This window comes from Sturnira hondurensis, unplaced genomic scaffold, assembly GCF_014824575.4.
Source record: "Sturnira hondurensis isolate 20B ecotype Veracruz unplaced genomic scaffold, ASM1482457v3 Scaffold0000396, whole genome shotgun sequence".
Classification (NCBI taxonomy): domain Eukaryota; kingdom Metazoa; phylum Chordata; class Mammalia; order Chiroptera; family Phyllostomidae; genus Sturnira; species Sturnira hondurensis.
In genome coordinates, this window is record NW_028073027.1 from 6,859,945 (window position 1) to 6,879,350 (window position 19,406).

At 42.5% G+C, this 19,406-nt stretch overlaps 1 protein-coding gene and 1 long non-coding RNA gene across 2 annotated transcripts in view; one reads left to right on the forward strand and one right to left on the reverse strand.

The window, feature by feature from the left end:
• Positions 1 to 681: 681 nt before the first annotated feature.
• Positions 682 to 3,747, reverse strand: LOC118983005 (uncharacterized). Its single transcript, XR_005065629.1, has 3 exons — positions 3,651 to 3,747; positions 2,887 to 2,990; positions 682 to 2,500 (listed from the first exon to the last, which is right to left on the reverse strand). It is a non-coding gene; the product is annotated as an uncharacterized LOC118983005 (long non-coding RNA).
• PLS1 (plastin 1) overlaps positions 1,955 to 19,406 on the forward strand; it is a 102,135-nt gene continuing 84,683 nt past the window's right edge. Inside the window, exon 1 of the mRNA XM_037040245.1 lies at positions 1,955 to 2,044. The gene's annotated coding sequence lies outside the window, so the exon portion shown is untranslated. The remainder of the gene's footprint in view (positions 2,045 to 19,406) is intronic.

Here is a 19,406-nt window from a genome sequence, read left to right on the forward strand (position 1 = left end):
ATGTACCACAATTTGTTTATCCATTCAGCTATTGATGGACATTGAGTTCTTTTGGTTTGCAGCTATAATGAAAAAGGTTTCTAGAAATATTCATGTTCAAGTCTGTACTTGAACATTGTTGATCATTTCAACATTTTAAGGACAAGACTTTATTATTATTATTATTATTTTATCTTCACTAGAGGACATGCTTATCGATTTTAGAGAGAGGGAAAAGGGCAGGGGAGAGAGAGGGAGAGAAACACTGATGTGAGAGAAATATGGATCAGTTGCCTCTGCTACGCACCCTGACTGGGGACCGAACCCACAACCTAGATATGTACCCCAACCTGGAACCAAGCTGGCAAACTTTCAGTTTATAGGATGATGCTCAAACCAACTGAGCAACACTGGCCAGGGTTGAACATATGTTTTAATTTCTCTTGGGTAATACCTATGATTGTGTTAATTTAAGAGACACCCAAACCTATAGAGAAGAATCTTTATATGAGTTTATGTGAGCCAAACTTAGGACAATTGCAGGGAAGCAAGAATTCAAATGTTCTAGAGAACGACACATTTGGAATTAAGAAGGGGTAGGGGGCCCCAGGGAGCCTGTACGTCTGGAATTAAGAGGGAACATAAGGAAAACCACATGGAGGTGGGAGAAAGGGAGGCGTGGATTTGATTACGGGAGAGTCAAGGTTATGGGCTTTCTTGAGGCTGGGTGCTTCAGAGGAGTCTGAAAAAAATACTCTGAATAATACTCTGGCATTTCAAATGTGTGTCAATTTAGATGCCTAAAGAACAACTGGAAAAGGCTTGTGTAAGGGGAAGACAAACATTTTACTAAAAAAGTTATATGCCTGGGTTGACTGCCTACCATGATCTGCCTCACTAGGAGTTGATTGGATTGCCCTGTGAGGTGACTTTCTGCCACTGGACTCCTAAGTTTTATTGCAGAAGCCCCATCTCATTCACAAATGGATGGTGGGCTTGTATGGCAGTTGTGCGTTTAACTTTTTAAGAAATATTTTTGTGAGAACTTACATATTCAACTCTTTCTGTGTATCTGGACTCAGATAGGGATACTAAATCTACCGATTTCTGTAGGTGAAAGGCAGGGAAAAACTCCCCATCCTTCATAAACTTGGCCCAGTACTTTCATATTTAATTGCTTACCAGTTCCTTTGGGTTCCTAAAATAATTTCAACATCTTTCCATCTCTCCAGCCCTACTGATATCTTTTCAAGATTTCGTGGGTACCTATTTTGTACTCAGTACTGTGCTAGATACTGAGGAGCCACACTGGACTTAAACTGAGTTAAAGGGGAAGCAAATTACGGACCCCTTTTGTTTGCCGGGACAGAGCCACAAGGATAGATTCACTAGCAAACTATGTGAGCACTGTTGGGGCTACATTCCATTTACTTGGTTCACATACTAGAGGAACTATCCCACCTTTGTTTGAGTGTGAGGTGTAGTTATTTACTTATTTTTAAAGTAGGTGGGGCTGTTAAATGAAGAGGAAATGTTTTTGTGAAATCCCCAAAATGGGAGGGGGAGAGAAAAGTATCCCCTTTTCTCTAGACCAGCGGTTCGCAAAGCCCGGTGTGGGGACTAGTAGCAACAGTTTTTCCTGAGAAAATTTAGAAATGCAGATTGTTGAGCCTCACTTAGACCAACCGAATCTGAAACTCTGGTGTGGGACCTGTGTTTTAACAACTCAAGTGAGAACTACGGTGCTAAGCTCATCCCAGAGATGTAGGTGATCACCTTAGGTGCGGAGAAGCGTAAAGGCTGCATACCTGGGCAGCAGGGGTAACGTTTCCGCCAGGCTCACCCACTAGTCCGCCCTCGCCGCTCCCAGCGCGCTCCTGCTGAACCCAAGCTCTTGGATCGGGTCCTTTTCCCTGGGAGCTGCTGCCAAAACCCGGCAAGTGGATTTCGAGTTTGCTGGCCCTAGCTGCCGGCCGGGCATGCGCAGTGGCGTGAGCGCCGCAGGAGAGCGCAGCGAGGTAGCTGTAGAGTGGACCTGCGGGCGCCGGCAGTACAACCGCTGCAGGTATGGGGCCTGGCGGTGGGGTACCCCAGGGTGGGCTGGACCCACAGGCAGAACACAAAGCTTCACTTCGTCGCTGGCTCACAGCGGCATAAGGGGAGTCTCTCCAGGTTTCCCCTGATCTGAAGGAGGCTGCTCGCCGGCGTCCCGGCGCTCTCCTGCCCTTTTCGGGCAGGTGTTAAGTTGTGTACACCGGTATATGCTGCTTACACAGTAAACCTGGTAACTGTGTTATGATTCTCTGTGTGAAGTTAGGCATTTTGTTAACTTTGCTGTTTTCCTCTCTGTCTTAAACTTCGGGTGGGTGTCTGCTGCTGCAGCAGCAGTTTTCTGATCCAGCCTGTTTCGCTTGAACACCGCGCCGGGTTGTTCGCCTTTTGGTGCCTAAGATCAGTAGGGCTGGAGTGAAATCGCATCCGTGGTTTCTGGGTTTGGAGTCTTTCTGGGAGCAGGGCGCCTCTGCATGCGGCATTAAAAAAGCAAACTTACAGCGAATTTCAGTGCCAAAACTTTCTGCATTTCATTTTTTTATTGATCGATTTCAGAGAAAGAAAGGGACATGGATTTGTTGTTCCACTTATTTATGCATTCATTGGTTGATTTTTGTATGTGCCTTGAGGGGGCAATGGAACCCACAACCTTGGTGCAGCAGGACAGTGCCCTAACTAACTGAGCTACCTGGCCAAGGTTAGCTGCATTTTTAAGTAGAGACTTTCTAAAATTTAGGATCCACCCCCCCCTTACTTTTCTATGTAACTATTATTCCAGGCCTCATTTGGTGCTGTTAAAGGAAAGTGGTCTTTTAGGTGAGTAACAAGAGTTCTCACTTTTTCCCCTTTATTTACCTGTCACATTTTGTGGCTTTTACAGAGGTATTTTTCTCCTGGCGCTGTAGTATTGGTTACACTCTACAAGGCTAAGGCTGTACTGCACAACTTTCTTGGATAACCTGTGAGCCATAAACGAAATTTTAGGCCTTGAGGCACACACACACACACACACAACATTATTTAGGTTATTTGAAATTTATGATGTGGGAGGCATATACATAGAGTTAATAAGTTCAGGAAAAAGAAATTTTTTAGTTCAAGAAGAGAAACCTGCATAGAAAGGTTACCTGACTTTCCCTCCACCCCCCACGATGGATGTTTTAATGGCAGAAATAATATACAGTTCGTTTAGTTCTGGACTGAAGAGACCTTCCAGGTCAGCCAGTTCAGCTGCTTCAGTTTACAAATGAGAAAACTGAGACCAACAAGGTTAAATGACTTGCTGTGGCTGCTGGAGCCCTTCCTTGGCAAAGCTGGGCCTGGGACCCAGGTTTTCTGATTTTTAGGGCTCCTTCTACCACCCCGCTGCTGATTCTCTCTTCACAGTCAGGTTAGGTTGTTAAACATCTACACCTTTCTACTGTGTAGTCAGACTTAGGCAGATAACTAGTTAGTCCTGCTACTAAATTTGCTAGTATTTTGTAAAGTTCTTTCAACAAGGATCCTTTCTAAAAAAAAGAGAAAGTATTCTTTCACCCAAACCCCATGTCACTATTCGCTGATCGTTAGACTGCCCTCCTTCTCTGTCTCAGTCTCACTGGGCCCATGGGCCAGAATACCTGTTTGCCGCCCTTCCTGAAGTCCAGCCCGTACTGCCAGGAACAGCTCGGGTGTGACCTCTTCCTAGAGGCTTCCCTTGATTATTGTGGCCAGAAAGTCGCTCTCCATCTCCTGAAGCCTCTAGCATTTAATGCTGTTGTCTATGTGGCTAGTATCCCCCTTGTTTTCAGATTTCTGAATTGTTGTGTTTCAGCACATGCACCGACTTTCTGACCAGTATGTAAGCTCTTGGAGGTTAAAGTCTATGACTTAGACATCCCACCTAGCACAAAGTACAAAGTCTGTTCTCAGCCACTGTCCGTGGGAGGAAGGAAGTGAAGCACACAGTTTTTAAAGGGATTTGATGCGGATGTTCTGTAATATGGGGGAAGCCACCTTGCGGCTATAGCAAGCAGTTGTTAAGTCAAACCAGCTTGACGGGGTGATTCTCATACTTTGATGAGAGATCACACAGTTAGGGAAGTGCTGGGGACGGAGGTAAAATTGTGATAGGGGATTGTTGCCAACCCAAGGCCTGGATTGAAGCCTGTCACTTTAAGTGCAGAGTGGAGAGCACACACTTAAGAAAGGATGTAAAGGAAAATGCATCTGGTGAAAGTATGTTGAAAATCAGTTTCAGCCTTGGTGTGTTGGTTATGTGTGTAATATTCTTTTTATCTTAGAAGTACATCCAATTATGACATTATTTCTTTCTGTTTCTTGCAGTTATTGATGTCATTGTCTTATTTACCGTCCTAGATGATAAGTTCTTTGAGAGATGATCTTTAACCACTCATAATTCCAGGCATAGTAGCTTTGCAGTGTTAGACATTCAATAGTTATTGCATGGATAAATAAATATTGTATTTTGACATGGGCAGGGTGGACATTTAGAGCTTAATCCAGACCATTTCCTCCTTATATAGAGGAGGAACTGAGATATTCTTAACTAAGAATATCTTAGTTAAGGTATAGAGGTGTAGCCAAAGCCTCTACTCAGGTTTTCTCACTCCCAGCCCCATGCTTGTTTCATTAACCTTACATTTCGAGGTTGTTGGCCCCAAGATGAGACTGAGTTGGCAGCAGGATGCTCCAGTTTGAAATATTGTGTGAATATAAAGCCCTTGGAGATCAATCTAAGGGCAGGAACCTGATGGTCGATGGGCAGATGTCTTGTCACTGAGACAAGGGATGATGGGCCAATTCAAGGTTGAGTACACAGAGTGACAGTTGCGTACACAGAGAGGGCTGAGACTGGGGTTTTGGGAATCTGCATTTGAGGGAGTTGAGGGGGAGTCTGGAAAGGTCACTGTAGCTCAGCTTGTCAGAGGCAGAAGACGTAAACAGGTCAGCCCACAGGCCTTGGACTGAGAGTGTGTTTGGTAGAGACAGTTGTAGTGTACTGTCTACATACTACCAGGAGGTGCTAAGAGATGGCTGTGTTGTTTGTAACCCAGGAAAGTAGGCGCAAGGTTGAGAGAGAGAGAGAATTGTAATCATACCCTCTCCCTGTAAAAACAAGACAGAAGCCACTTCCTCAGAACCCAAACCCCAGTTTGCAATATTTGTTTAGTTGAAACAACAGATGTTGCAGATGAAAACACAGCCTTTGCATTGAGCTGTCAGTGGCTTGTGTGTACGCAGCCCGTCACTGTGGTCCCCTGGCAGCGCTGCTTTTCCTCAGAGAAGTGTCAGGAAGGGAGGGCCATTCAGGGCAGAGACACAGCTTCCTGGGGGGAAGGGGAGGATTGGGCAGGTAGGGTGGCATGACTTCTTTAAATTCAGGATGTTAGTTAAAATTGATTGGACAGCCAAATGCAAAATCAGGTGGTATGTTGAAATTAATGTCTCATACACTTTTAAAAATGCCCAAATATTGAAATCTAGAGTTAAAATGGCTATATTATATAACTCTCAAAAGAATAGTAATATTAGTAACTATTACTATAGAATGTTTTCCAGGACTAGACTGAACACCACCAAACATAAGCAATATGTCATTTATCTTAACAAATCATCCTATCAGATTGATGCAATTATTTTTTCCTGTTTTACAGAGGAGAAAACTGAGGCTTAGATAAAATCACATTTCTGAGGTCACACAGTTGACGTGTGGCTGAACTGAGCTTTGATTCCAACCCTGCCTGACCTCATGCACTGAGAGCTTCAGTAAATATCTTTAACAAAATGCACAATTTTATGTGTGGTAACCCAGACAGATGCTTAGGCTGCATCCATTCAGAATGGTTACAGATTTTGGCTGGTGAAACTCCCAGCATTCTATGAGCCAGACTTTAATCTGAGAAACAAAACAACAGTGATGAAACTTTCTGGGTTTTGTTTGTTTATTTTTTAAATTATTCCACATAGTCTTTATCTCCCTTTTAGTTTTGAAGCTTTCATAGAGGGAGAGACAGCAGCTCTTTCTTTGGGTGTACCGTAAAGCTATTTCTGTTCTGCTCCCTCCCTCTTTCAGGAGGAACTGGGGTGATAAAGGTGAGTTGCTAGTGACCCAGGAGATACCTCTGCAGTTGGGGTGCATGGGAAGCCCTGCGTGGGAGCCAACAGACTGCAGGTTGGCCAGGTTTGTGAGAGCTTTTTTCCCATGGGGTAGTAGGATCCACTGCTGGGTACTCTGGAATTTCCAGTCTGTGGGTCCTGACCCTTAACCTGATCTCAGGCTTTTGAACTATGGTCAAAACCCCCAGGGAGAATCCAGACTGGGGCACTTTTTCTTCTGGATGCCCCAGTATCAGGAAGTTCTGAAGTCAGTGTGGACTTGTCACAGTTGGGGATGTGTGTAGATACCGCAGGTAGGGCCCCAGGTCAGAGACAAGTTTTAGAGGCAGGACTAGCAGGCCCCAAATTTGACCAGTGGAGTTGGATATGAGAACATTTTAACCCCCCAAACCACCCTCACACACACATGAACCTAATTAATTTCTTAAGGGTTTCAAAGTGAGATCCAGTTGGGAGTGTTGCCCCCACCCCACCTGGTGCGATCTGAGCCTTCTTCCCATTTCCTGCTTCTGCTTCTCCTTCTCCTGAATCAGCTCTGCACATCCTCAGGGCCTGTGCTCAGATGTGAAAGGAAAGGCCATCTGCTTCCAGCCTTCCCCCATTACTCATCTCAACATCCAGGAACTTATCACACCACCCAGCTCTCTCCCTGAACAAAGATCTGAATCAACAGTTTGTTCTTGATAATGATGAAAATCAGGGAGGAGGAGAAAGGCCTTTGTGCTCCATCTAGGTTTATTGGTTACAAAATGGCTATACAGGTGATTGCCGGACATTTTGCTGACATATGTAAATCGCTTGAGATTCGAGGCTGTGTTAACTGTGATCATCTCCTTTTCAGTACCGCTGTGCAGGGCGTCCCAGTTTGCCTTTTCTGGTGAGAAGTGTACAGCAGGGCCGCCGTGAAAGCCAGTTGCTGAGGAGTAATACTGAGTGAGCACAGGAAGGGCGAGGGTGGAGTGAGGATTCGGAGAGCCATTCTTTTATTGAAAACATCTGTTTCATCAGAAAGTGTGTTTTCCAGTAGACATGCAGATAGTTTGTTCATAAGGTCCAGTTGTGAAGGGGACTTTAGACTTTATACTGAACTAAGTTTTTATGATTGCTCATCTGAGAATGAAACTGCGAGAATACGTGGATGGTGATTGACTGCACACACAGGCACACTACACAAAGAAAACATGAGAAATCGTCTTTCCTGATAGTAGGTGGAGGAATGTGTTAGTAAGGGGGAAGGAGTTCTGTGGAGGGGCACTTTCTTTATGATAAAAAGCAGAAGATTTGGGGGAATGGTTGACCATAGCGACTGAAAGTACTAGAGGAAACTAGATTTATTTTATTATTGAGAAACTCAATAAATTAAATGGTTTAAAGGTCTAGTCCCAGGAATTTTTAATAAAAAATGACAAAAGCCTCTTCTATTTGTTGGAGAACTAAGAAACACGAGAGTTTCTCAGTGCTGTCAAAATATAATTTGGATAGAATTTCAGTTTAAAACATTGGTAAATGTGTATAGAAGGATCAGTCCTGTTAATTATGCCTTGGGCCAAGGTCTTTTTGTCTAAACCTTCTTCCCAACAATGAATTCCCATGTGGCACCCTCTTGGCTGGTGAATAAATCAGTAAACCTAAACCCACAGGTCACAATCATAAAATCCAAAGTAACGCATGGCAGTCTTTGACTGAAAACTGATGTTGATCAAGCAATTCGAATGCCTTAGATAGAAAGTACCAGCTTTATTTACACATTATTCCCATAGCTGGTACTTATAATCTAGATTAAAATGTTGAAATAAAAGAGAAGTAGGTTCAGAACCAACTCATTTACAGTGAGTAATCAAAAGGCACAAGTAGACTTTTTTACCTATTTCACTCTTAAATGCTGTCTTTTATGGCTATCTTGGTTTGTTTCTTTTTTTGCCCTTTTTTGATGATATATACTCACTGTGTACTCTATAGAAAAAAAAACAGTACAAACTAGAATTTTGAGGTTTGATAAATGCTCTCTGCTTAGGGATTTAATGGTGTTCATCAGTACTTGGGTGGAAAGACAGTATCCACACAATATCGATTATGTTAGGACATAATTGAGCGCTCAGCTAGATATCAGGTTAGTATTTACAGCCTTTGAGGACAAACCAACAATCCCCAAAGTCTCTTGTGTTCCTTCACTTGAATGCTGTCGGCATTCTGTTACTGTGAAGTCCCGCTTTCCTTCCTCGCTCCTCGGGTTTAGCTTCACGGGGACACTCTAGCCTCGGGATGCTTCTGAGAGTGGCCCAGTTCTTAAGGAGTTTCAGTATTATCAGGTCAATGAGGTGCCAGCCATGAAACACAGCTCACCAAAAACCAAAGATGTTTTTTTTTTTTAGCAAAAGCTGTCATGCAAGTGAATTAAGTCTGGAAAAATAACAGTAGTACCAATTTGCTTGAACCATTTTCTTATTCTCAGACAGCCCCAAGTTAAGCCAGGATCATGGTCAGTGGAAAGAAGTAATCTAAGAATCTCCAGATGTTTAGTGGCCAGTCAGAATGAGCTCCTTACGATAATTTAAAGTTCAGATGGGTTGGCCTGTGGTCAGAGCTGTGGATGGAAAAAGTCAGAGTCTGTGCTTCTGTGTCTGACCCCGTGAGAAGGGAGGCCTCTCTAACTGCAGGTTTGATGATTAAACACCTCATTGCACATGAAAGCAATTCGTAAACTGCAGGGTAAAGCAGTACAGTATTTATTATAATTATAATAATAAATGTTTGACTTTGCTGTCTTCCACTGATAAGCAGCCAAGACTTTCAGAATGACTTGCCTGTTTGAAGTTACTTAGCTTGGAAGTGGCAAAGGTGGACCTCGCACCTGTGTCTTCTAAGTTGACACAATGCAGGCTCAGCACTGGGACCACAGTGATGGCCAAGACAGATATGGGGTCCCTGTCCTCTTGGAGCTTCAGTCTGGCCCCAGACCTCATGCTCCTCCAGTTAATCCCTACCTTTTCTTATACTGACCAACCAGAAGGAATAATTTCTTTATGACATTTATATTTGTCTTTTATCAAAACCTAAATGTGTTTTCTGACGGTGTAGATCTTTAAGTGATGTCTCAGCTGCCCCCCAGACTTCAGATTTCACTCAACGGATATTTATTCCTATCCACTGTGGAGAGAAAGGTCGGAGGCCTCTCAGCTTTCTTCTTATTAATCAGAGGCTTGTTCCACAAAACTATTTTCTCTCCTCTACAAAAACCAAAGGGATGTGATTAAAGGGAGCGGGTTTGGGGGCCAGGGCTGTGAGCCAGACACAGTCTTTGCATCCCCTGGGTTCTCAGTCAGGTGGAGGAGGCTGACTGGGGATAGCTGGTGACGGGGGTGGGCACCAGGGGGACAGGCAGAGTGAAGCCTTGGGGGAGCACAAATAGAGAGTAATTAATTCGGGTTGAGGAAAGTATAGAGACTTTTGAGCCAAGCCTTGCAAGGAAAGTACAAGTTCAGTCTTCAGAGAAGAGAGCAAAGAGCATTCCGTGGGGGAAGGGATATCATGAGCAGAAGCATGGAGACAGAAAAGAGCTGGCCCATTCAGGAAACCGTGGTACTTGAACGTGTTCTAAAACCTAAGCATGCATAGAAATCTCCTGGGGAGCTTGTTAAGGAGCAGAATGCTGGGTTCCCGCTCCAGAATTCCTCTCATTCTTTAGGTCTGAGGCCAGAGGATTTCATCACAGCCAGTTCCTAGATAATACTGAAGTTGTGATCTGGGAACCACCCAGCTAAGAGTATGGGGCTGTGAGTTAGTTGAGCTAGAAAAAATGGATGATTCAGGGTTTTTTTGGTTATTGTATTGTTTTTTGATTAGTCTCATTTCCCAAGGGGGTGTGGCCTTGTGCCCCTTGTTGCTCTCTGGAAGTTTCTTATGTGGCTCTATCACCCCCACCCCCTTCCTGGCCAAGAAACCAGCCCTTTTCTTGTGTTTCACGTTTTAAAATAACTGCTGTTCAGCCAGTGTGGCCATTCTACCCGCAGAAAGCTGAGCAGCCAGTGTCAGTTAGATGATGTTAGGAGCTGACCCAAACGAATTAGGAATGACTAGTATACTCAAGGGATATGTGTGTATTGGGGTTTTATTTGTTGATCTGGACATAATGTTAAACTTTTTCAGCAAGGGTGTTTGGAATAGCTGGAACTCAAGCTTGCAGAAAGTTCTTTCCCTGCCCTCAAAAAACACCTCGTCTTGTAGGATGATGAAACACACAGGAACTCAGGTTCTAGCCGAGGCAGCTGGTGCTGAGAGCAGCGAGGGTGGCAGAAACCAGGGGTGACGGAACTGAGACGGAAGGTTCACTGTACAGTACTTGGCGCAGACGGGCCGAGATGAGGGCATGGTGGCTTATGCTGCCCTCTGCGGTTTCATGCCAGCGGTTTTCAACTGTTTTTGCCTCATGGCACACATAAACTAGTTACTACTAAAAGTCTGTGGCACGCCAAAAAATATTTTTTTTGCTGATCTGACAAAAAATTGGTATACTTTTGATTCATTTAAGCTGACGGCTATTGTGTTGGCAGTTGTCCTTTTCTTATCTGACAATCTAAGGGAAAAGAGGCCGGTGCCCCTGACTAAAAAGTCAGATACTGCAAGTTTTAAAAATTCTCGCGGCACACTGGTTGGAAATTGCTATTTCATGCAGCTTTGTAACCCCTTTGAAATGAGGGAGCATATCTACATAAAGAAAATAATGGAGGCCAGGGCGTTCGAATTCAGCATTGAAGGATGGGCAGGTGCTCACCAGGTAGAGAGTGGTCAGTGGGGGTGTGAGAGGGAGAGGCATTCCAGACTGAGGGGCCGCTGAACCTCCGAACCGAGCTTCAGTGGGGAAGTTCAGTTCAGCCTGGGTGAGTACTCTGGTTCATTCTGGGAAGAACGGGGAGACGAGACTGAAAAGGGCAGACTGTGGAACATTTTAAACATGGGGTTGGGGGATTTGGGTTTATTCTGAAGGCATTGTGGAGTTGTAGGCTTATCTTGGCTTACCCTGACTGCCACTGGCTTCTTACCTCTGAACACACCAGAGGAGGAGGAGCCACAGTTTTTACAGTGCATTGACCTAAAAATGCTTTTTCCTGGTTCTCGTTTTAATATGTGTATATCAAGACTTGCAAAAATTAATTCGTTGTTCAAGGCTTCTCTTTTAAAAATATGCAAAATATAGAAGAATAACCAATTTCAAATTCTGAAAGATGAATTATAAAAATGAGACAAAAATAAATGGATCACAAAAATAAATATGTAAATGAATGCATCCCTAGGTTTAGTGATTATAAATGTATTTGTTCTGGCTTGTTCTGTGAAGCAGGGCATTTCAAACGTTAAATCTCTAAGGCTATGAGTACAGCATCCTGAGCAGATCCTCACGGTCTGACGTTGAGTGTGGAAAGATTCCAATAGCATTGTGGTCTCTCCTCAGAAGTGCTCTAGCTACAAATTAAAAAATATCTACTGGTTTAGTGCTGAAGAGCTTGTCTGGAGATCAGAGGGCACAAAGGCCAGGGGGTTCCCTTCTGTTCATCTTTTAAGGGGAATGCCCCCAGATGGGGACGTCATTTTTGTCTCATTGGAGCTTTTGAGAATCTTCCATGTGTGTTTCCTGAAAAGTGTCCTGTGCTGAGAACTACATTGTGATGGGAAAAGAAAAAAAGGGTGGATTTTTAAGTAGCAGTTGTCACCCTGGTGCTGCCATTGTCAGCTGACGTTAGAAGAGGCAACGTGAGCCAGACAGAGGTGATGACTCACCCCCTTTGCCCAGCGTCTGCAGCTGAGAGGTCCCAGGGGTGGGAGACCCTCTTGGTCCTTCAGCCTGTCTGAACTGTGGTTGTTGTGGTTTGTTCTATTTTGTGAGGGTTAAATAAGATAAGATGTGTAGGTAGAAAGATACCGACACATTTTGGATAAAAATCTTCTCATACTAACATTTATTCTGTTCTGAGTTCTGTCCACATCTGGGGTCACGTACGGCAGGTCTATGTCTTTCTCTTTGTAGCCCCATTGCCTGCTGCATGGTAGGCACGTCGTGAGCCGCTGAAGGGGTGGAAGATAAAAAGGAATGAAGGAATGTGTGAGACTGTACCAATCCCCTCCTCACTTACATACCTAATACTAGCTTCTACTTGCTTGTAGACTAAGGACTTAGGATCCTTATATTTAGACTATTAATCCCTTTCTGTGATTTACTGATAGTAAGTTTTGAGAGATACTCCAGCTTCATCCAAGAGACAGCTGTGTAGCTTGAATTCAAAGTATAAGGATCTTTGTAGATTCCTGTGCATTCTAAACTATTGTATGAATAAATTAATATATAATAATATTTTACATATAAATAATCCTTGTATGTAAAAGTGATTTCAGCTTTGAAATAAATTGAGGTTCTATTTCTCTCAAAGTATCTTTTATTGTTTTAAGAGAAATCAGATTAGGAAAAACCAGAAGTTACTTTATTCTACCTTAGGCTTTACTTTTATAAATGTTAACAATAATTCAGTGTTTGATTCATAAAATTAGACTTGATTAACGTGGGAAGGAGAAGCTTCATCCCTTTCATTTTGAACAAAGTAGTTTTGATTTTAAAGTTGTTATATTTCCTGTTAATGTGCATCTCAAATATGTAAAATAAAAAAGATTAAACTTTCTAAATTTTTACTGACAGATTCTACTTATGTGTGTCGTGCTATGGGACATTAAGTTTTTATTGATGTATTTCTGCAAGGTTAGTGCTACATTTCCTGTAGGATTAGAATAGTAAATAATGGGAGAATGGAAAACATTGCAATTTTTAATTAATTCAGAGGAAATGACTACATTCTGAGATAGTGTACTAAAAGGGTACATAATGATAGACATTTTTGCAAATTAATTTATTGAATATCAGTGGGAATATTCTTTTCTATCTTATATCACACCCTGTGGACAATTTAGGGAGGCATGATGTTACAGATGCTGCTCATCAGAGCTTCTGTGTGCACAGGTTCCTTTCAGTCATCGTGCCCTTGGACATGATGCGAGGGTGTTCCCAAAGCAAGCAGCAAGGTTTCTCAGGGGCATTCAAGGTTTCGTATCAACAAGACATTGTCAAAAATCTTTGCCTTGAGTAGTTTTAAATCGTGTTCCAGCAATGTTCTTGGTGCACAGGATGTAATTGTTTTTAAAAATAACTTTATTGAGGTCTAGTTCACTCAAAGTGTACGGTTTTAGAATATTTTTATCACCCTGTATCCATTAGCACTCATTCCTCGTTTCTTATTGCACCCCTCCTTTACCCTGTCCAGGCTCTGACACATCTAATTTCTGTCTATAAACTTGCATATCCTTGAAGTTTTGTATATATGGATGATAGAGTATGTGGCCTTTTGTGTCTGGCTTATTTCATTTAGCATAGTGTTTTCAAGCTTTCTTCATGTTGTAGCATCAACACTTCACTCTTCTTGGCTGAATAATGTTCCATTGCCTAGATCTTCCACATTTGACTTATCCATTCGTCAGCAGATGGACATTTGAGTTATTTCCACATTTTGGCTATTATGAATAATGCTGCTATGAGATTTGTGAACCAGTGATTTTGGGCATACCTTTTTATTTCTCTTGGACATACACCTAGAAATGAAATTGCTAGGTCATATGGTAACTCAGTGTTTAACATTTTTAGGAACTGCTAGACTCTCTGTCAAAGTGGCTGCACCATTTTACATCCCACCAGCCACGTGTGGAGGTTCCAGGTTCTCCACATCCTCATCAGCACTTAACTGTAATCTGTCTTGTTGATTAAGGCCATCTTAGTGGGTGTGAAGTGGTCTCTCATTGTGGCGACATTTCTTTTTGTATTAAACTTTATATTTTTGAACCACTTGATCAACAGAAATTCAGCAGACAGTTGAGTACTGTGGGTCCCCACACTGACACAGTTTACTCTATCAGTGACATTTTACATTAGCATGGTATGTTTATTATAATTAATGAACCAATATTATTATAGCATTCTTAACTAAATGCATAGTTTATTCATATTTTCCTAGTTTTTAACTTAAAGCCATTTTTCTGTTTCAAGATCCCATTTATGATGTATTGCATTTACTTGTCATTTCTCTGTAGGCTTCTCTTGACTGACAATTCTCAGACTGTCCCTGTTTTTTTTTTTTAAATGACCTGGAGAATTTTGAGTAGTGAACTTTGTAGTAGATATATTATAGAATGCCTCTCCTTTGGAATTTGTCTCATTTTTCTTTTTACCCTTATGAATAGGCTGTGGTGACATTGGTTTTTACGATGAAAAGGACTAGAGCAATTTACTTGGTTGCAATATACAATCCCAAAATTGGAAACAAGCAGAAGTGTACTTAAGAAATTCTTCGGAATTTAAATGATTCAGTTGTTTCTGGAAAATGACCAGATATTTAACTCAAGATGTATTTTCATGGCAGGGACTTGGTCATATTGACGGTGATCAGATTAAGTAGTAGAGTTTATTTTTGAGACTGTCATTACATAGTATCTAAGGGTAAAGGCAAAGGTATATTTTTCACTGCTTTATGTAACTGGGAATATTGTTTTGCTTATAGTAAAACATAAAGTTGATAGAAATTCAGATTCAGAAGAATTCCATGGCGTTGAGGCAGCAAGAATCTAACACATAGTACTTCCAGCTACATCAGTTCCACTCATCTTCACAACTGCCTTGTGAAGGGGGGAAACTGAGGCTTGGAGAGTCTGGGTCCTCCGACTCACATAGCTGTCGGAGGTTAGCCGAGAATTGAACCTCGGGCTGTGGAAGTCTGTAGCATGCTGTCAGGATCTAGGGTTTCCAGTGGCTTTAAATCCTGAATGTGTCAAGGGACATAGGCTTGAGTCCTTATCTTACTGGCCATTTTGACCACTAGCCAGCAGAGATGGCACTTCTGTATCCAAGGCCCCTCCAGAGTCAGTCTGGCTAAGAGCGTGTTGATTGCCAACAAAGGAAAAGCGCACCAGCTGTGTCCAGGGCACTACAACATGGTGTCTGCCTGTGGAGTAGTGACCCGAGTGCACATGCGGCTCCTGGAAATGGAGCCCAGGGGTCGTAAGGCAGGAAAGGAACTAGGTGGGTGGCCCCCACTGAGGCTTGCCAGGGGTCACAACTCAGTGGGCATCTCTCAGTGCAGCTCTCAGCCAGATCTGAAGTTCTTTTGATAAGTGAGTGGCATGAAAGATTTGGTTTTTAACTTTTACCTTTGAGTCAAATTAAATGTGGTAATAATCTGTAAACGCACTTGAACTGAAATAATAATGTTGCACAGATACCTGAGGAAGGTTTGGAAAATTTCCCTGCTTGTGCAGCTAATCCTCGTAAATAGCCCAGGATAGTTGATCACAGACAGATAGAAGGTTTCTTTCTGCTCAGACTTTTTTAGAAATCAGAATAGAGTAGGGTATGTCGCGGTAGCAAATTAATGCTGAAATCTTCATTGATTTCTTGTTCACATAAATGTCAGTGTGCACTGGCTGTTCTTCATGCAGCTGTTCTCAGAGAAACAAGTTGCTGGGGTTTTGTTTTTACACTGGGCTTCCAAATTGTAGAGGAAGGGGAGTTCCAGGATCACATTGAAAGAGTCTGGCCTACAGAGAGAGAGACAGAGACAGAGACAGAGACAGAGACAGAGACAGAGACAGACAGAGAGAGAGGGAGAGAGCGCAATCACTTGTGCTCGCAGCCCATTGGCTGGAACTAATCACATGACCCCACTGGAAATGAGGGAGAACATATGGCTATTCAGTGAGCAATAAATGCTTCTGCCCACCTTCTTTGGAGCAAGATAACTGGTTTGCAAAACACACAAAATAGAACACAAAAGCAGTTCCAGTAAAGTCAGAAAAGTGTACTGAAATGTTTAGTAATTAATTAAATTAAATCAGACTGAGGACTGTGATTTCATCTCCAAAATAAATATTCTCCAGTTCCATCAACTTGCCCTGTCAGAAATGGTCTGCATTAGAACTGTCGCCAGGCTGGTAGCTGTCCTGTAGAAGCTAGCTGCCACTGTACTTCCTGACAAAGGGAGCTCCCTAGGTGGAAGGCCACACTCCGGATGATGCCTGCGTAGCACAGGTCCAGTGAGACCTAATATTTACTGTAATTTGGATACGCACACACACACACAATTTAAGACATGGCAAACCTTTTCAGCAGCCACTTCTAGAAATAAGGTTGTGGTGAAGTAAGGCTCTGTGTGTGTGTGTGTGTGTACTTTTTTTTTGTATAAATGCTTTTTCCAAACTAATTTTCTTCAGTTGTGTTTTTGTGATGCTGTTATTTTTGTAAAAGTGTACTACTGGAGAATGCAGAGCTCCTCCTCAGTTTGTCCTCACGATGTGCCCTTTCCCATTCTCTTCGGTGTGCCCCAGATTCCACCATTGGAATGACAGGGTAACAAAGACCCTGCTTGGGCTGTGTGGACAGGAGCAGTTCTCTCTTGTACTGTTTGAAAAACTCTGTTACTGGAGAACAGCTATCATTTGTACATGTGAGTAGCCCCACCTCAGGCTCCTTATGCTGATACCATATTCTTTCATTACATGTTTACTGAACACGATTTTGGGCCAGGCACTGAGTTGTGCCCCAGCAGTCTTTGCCCTCATAGGAACAACAGTCTAGACCAGGGGTTGGCAAACTTGTCCTGTAAAGAGCCAGACAATAAGGATTCTAGGCTCTGCGGGCCCTGTGGTCTCTGTCTCAGCTGCAGAACTCTCCTCTCGAGTGTCAAAAGCAGCCATAAACAATACACAAGTGAACGTGCACGTCCAGGTTCCAATAAGCTTCGTTTATTAGCATTAAAATTAAAATTGTAATTTCTTACAATTTTTACATGTCACAAACTATTGTTCTTTTGAGTTTTTTTCAACTGTTGAAAAATGCAAAGACCATTTCCAGTTCACAGGCAGTGTGCGAGCAGGCAGTGGGCCAGGTGCGGGCTGCAGGCTGGGTTTGCCAAGCCCTGGTCTAGAACCAGCTCCGTATGGTTTTATTCTCACAATGAGATAATGAAGTGCATTAATGCATTAATGATTGCTTATTTATTCAAATTCAGTGTTTAAACATAATTAACTTCATCCAGGTCTTTCTTCAACAAATAACACTTCCATTAGTCATTGGTGAATGTCATTTCTCCAAATTATGTATTTTGCATAATATATAAATTTTAACGTACAGTATACAAGTTGTTATGTTATGCAAAATACATACTATACAAGTACTCACACATACATTACTATGGAAGCCCACTAATTTTATGAAAACCAAAAATCACAAATATTTTAAATAATACCTAACATCTATTGGCCACTACCTATATGTTAGGTCTTTTTCTAAGCCCTTTGCTGTTCATTTTGATTAATCTTTCTGAAAACTATGAAGTTGATATTATTATCGTCATCTTCGTTTTTTGGCTACGAAGACCAAGATTCAGAATGATTCGCCCAAGGTTAAAAATCAGCGTCTATGTTCATTCCCAAGAATTCCAACTCCAGAGCCAGGGTTCCTGATGATATACTTACAGTGCCTTCCTAGGTACTGAAATATATGCATTAAGTAGATAAACTGTTTTTTTTTAATTGCAATGTAAGAAAATAGAAGTGGTGAATAAAAGTTAAAAGATTATTATTATTTTAAAATATATTTTATTGATTGTTGGGAGCCGCCCTTCCTGGTTTCAGGAGCTGTAAACCCCCATGGCTAAGGCTGAGTGAGTGACCTTTGGACCATAAGCCACTAAGGAGACAAAGCTCTGCTTCTGCTCCTTTTTCCGTAACTGGCCCCCGGTGCTTGATCAGTTAGCCAGTGATGAGTAAGATTCCCCAAGGAGGGAATGACCTAAGACAGGCATGATCATGTGGAGGCCCCAGGGAAAGACTTGGGGGGCTATAGAGAAAGGGGGTGATGGACCCTCACCCCTCAGCTTTGGGGAAGTCTGGCTCCCCCTGAGTCCGTGAGAAGTCTTCAAAAATTCCTTAGCTGTCTGCTTCCTCTGCCTGACTTAAGCCTGAAACAATGACAGAGGGCCCTGTGCTGATCACCCTGGGTGATCAGGCCTGAGAAAGGATATGTAAAATCCTGTGAAGCCTGCTTTGCTAAGAATGCTCTTAGTTACATGATAAAGGCCCAAGCAGGAAATGAGTTTGTTTTCCAAAGTTTTGTAGCCTCTTAGCTGATAGACCCTGACTCAGAAGGAAAGACTCTAAGAGAGAGTGGCCTGCCCCTTTTTCTCCATAGGACTAGGTAGTCTATGTGAATTTGTCTCAAATCCCATCCATAATGCCATGGGCACTGCAGGCTGGTGCCCAGGTCAATTGATTATGCTGTTATAGTCGTCCCATTTCCCCTCTTCACTCCCCTCTGCCCTGCACACCCCCTCCCACTCACATTCCCCCGCTTTAGTTCATGTCCATGGTCAAACGTGTAAGTTCTTTGGCTTCTACATTTCCCATACTATCCTTGCCCTCTCCCCTATCTATTTTCTACCTACCATCTATGCTACTTATTCTCTCTACCTTTTCCCCCTCTTTCCCCTTCCCACTCCCCTGTTGATAACCCTCCATGTGATCTCCATTTCTGTGTTTCTGTTCCTGTTCTAGTTGTTTGCTTATTTTGTTTTAGGTGTGGTTGTTAATAACTGAGTTTGCTGTCCTTTCACTATTCATATTTTTTATCTTCTTTTTCTTAGATAAGTACCTTTAACATTTTATATAGTAAGGGCTTGGTAATGATGAACTCCTATAACTTGACCTTATCTGAGAAGCACTTTATCTGCCTTTCGATTCTAAATGAAAGCTTTGCTGGATAGAGCAATCTTGGATGTAGGTCCTTGCTTTTTATGACTTGGAGTACTTCTTTCCAGCCTCTTCTTGCCTGTAAGGTCTCTTTTGAGAAATCAGCTGACAGTCTGATGGGCACTCCTTTGAAGGAGGAGTGGTGACTGTCCTCTTATCTCTTGCTGCTTATAGAATTCTCTCCTTCATTTTAATCTTGGGTAATGTAATTATGATGTGCCTTGTGTGTTCCTCCTTGGGTCCACCTTCTTTGGGACTCTGAGCTTCTTGGACTTCCTAGAAGTTTATTTCCTTTGCCAGATTGGGGAAGTTCTCCTTTATTACTTGTTCAGATAACTTTTCCACTTGTTGCTCTTCCTCTTCCCCTTCTGGTACCCCTATAATTCAGATGTTGGAATGTTTAAAGATGTCCTTCTGGAGATTCC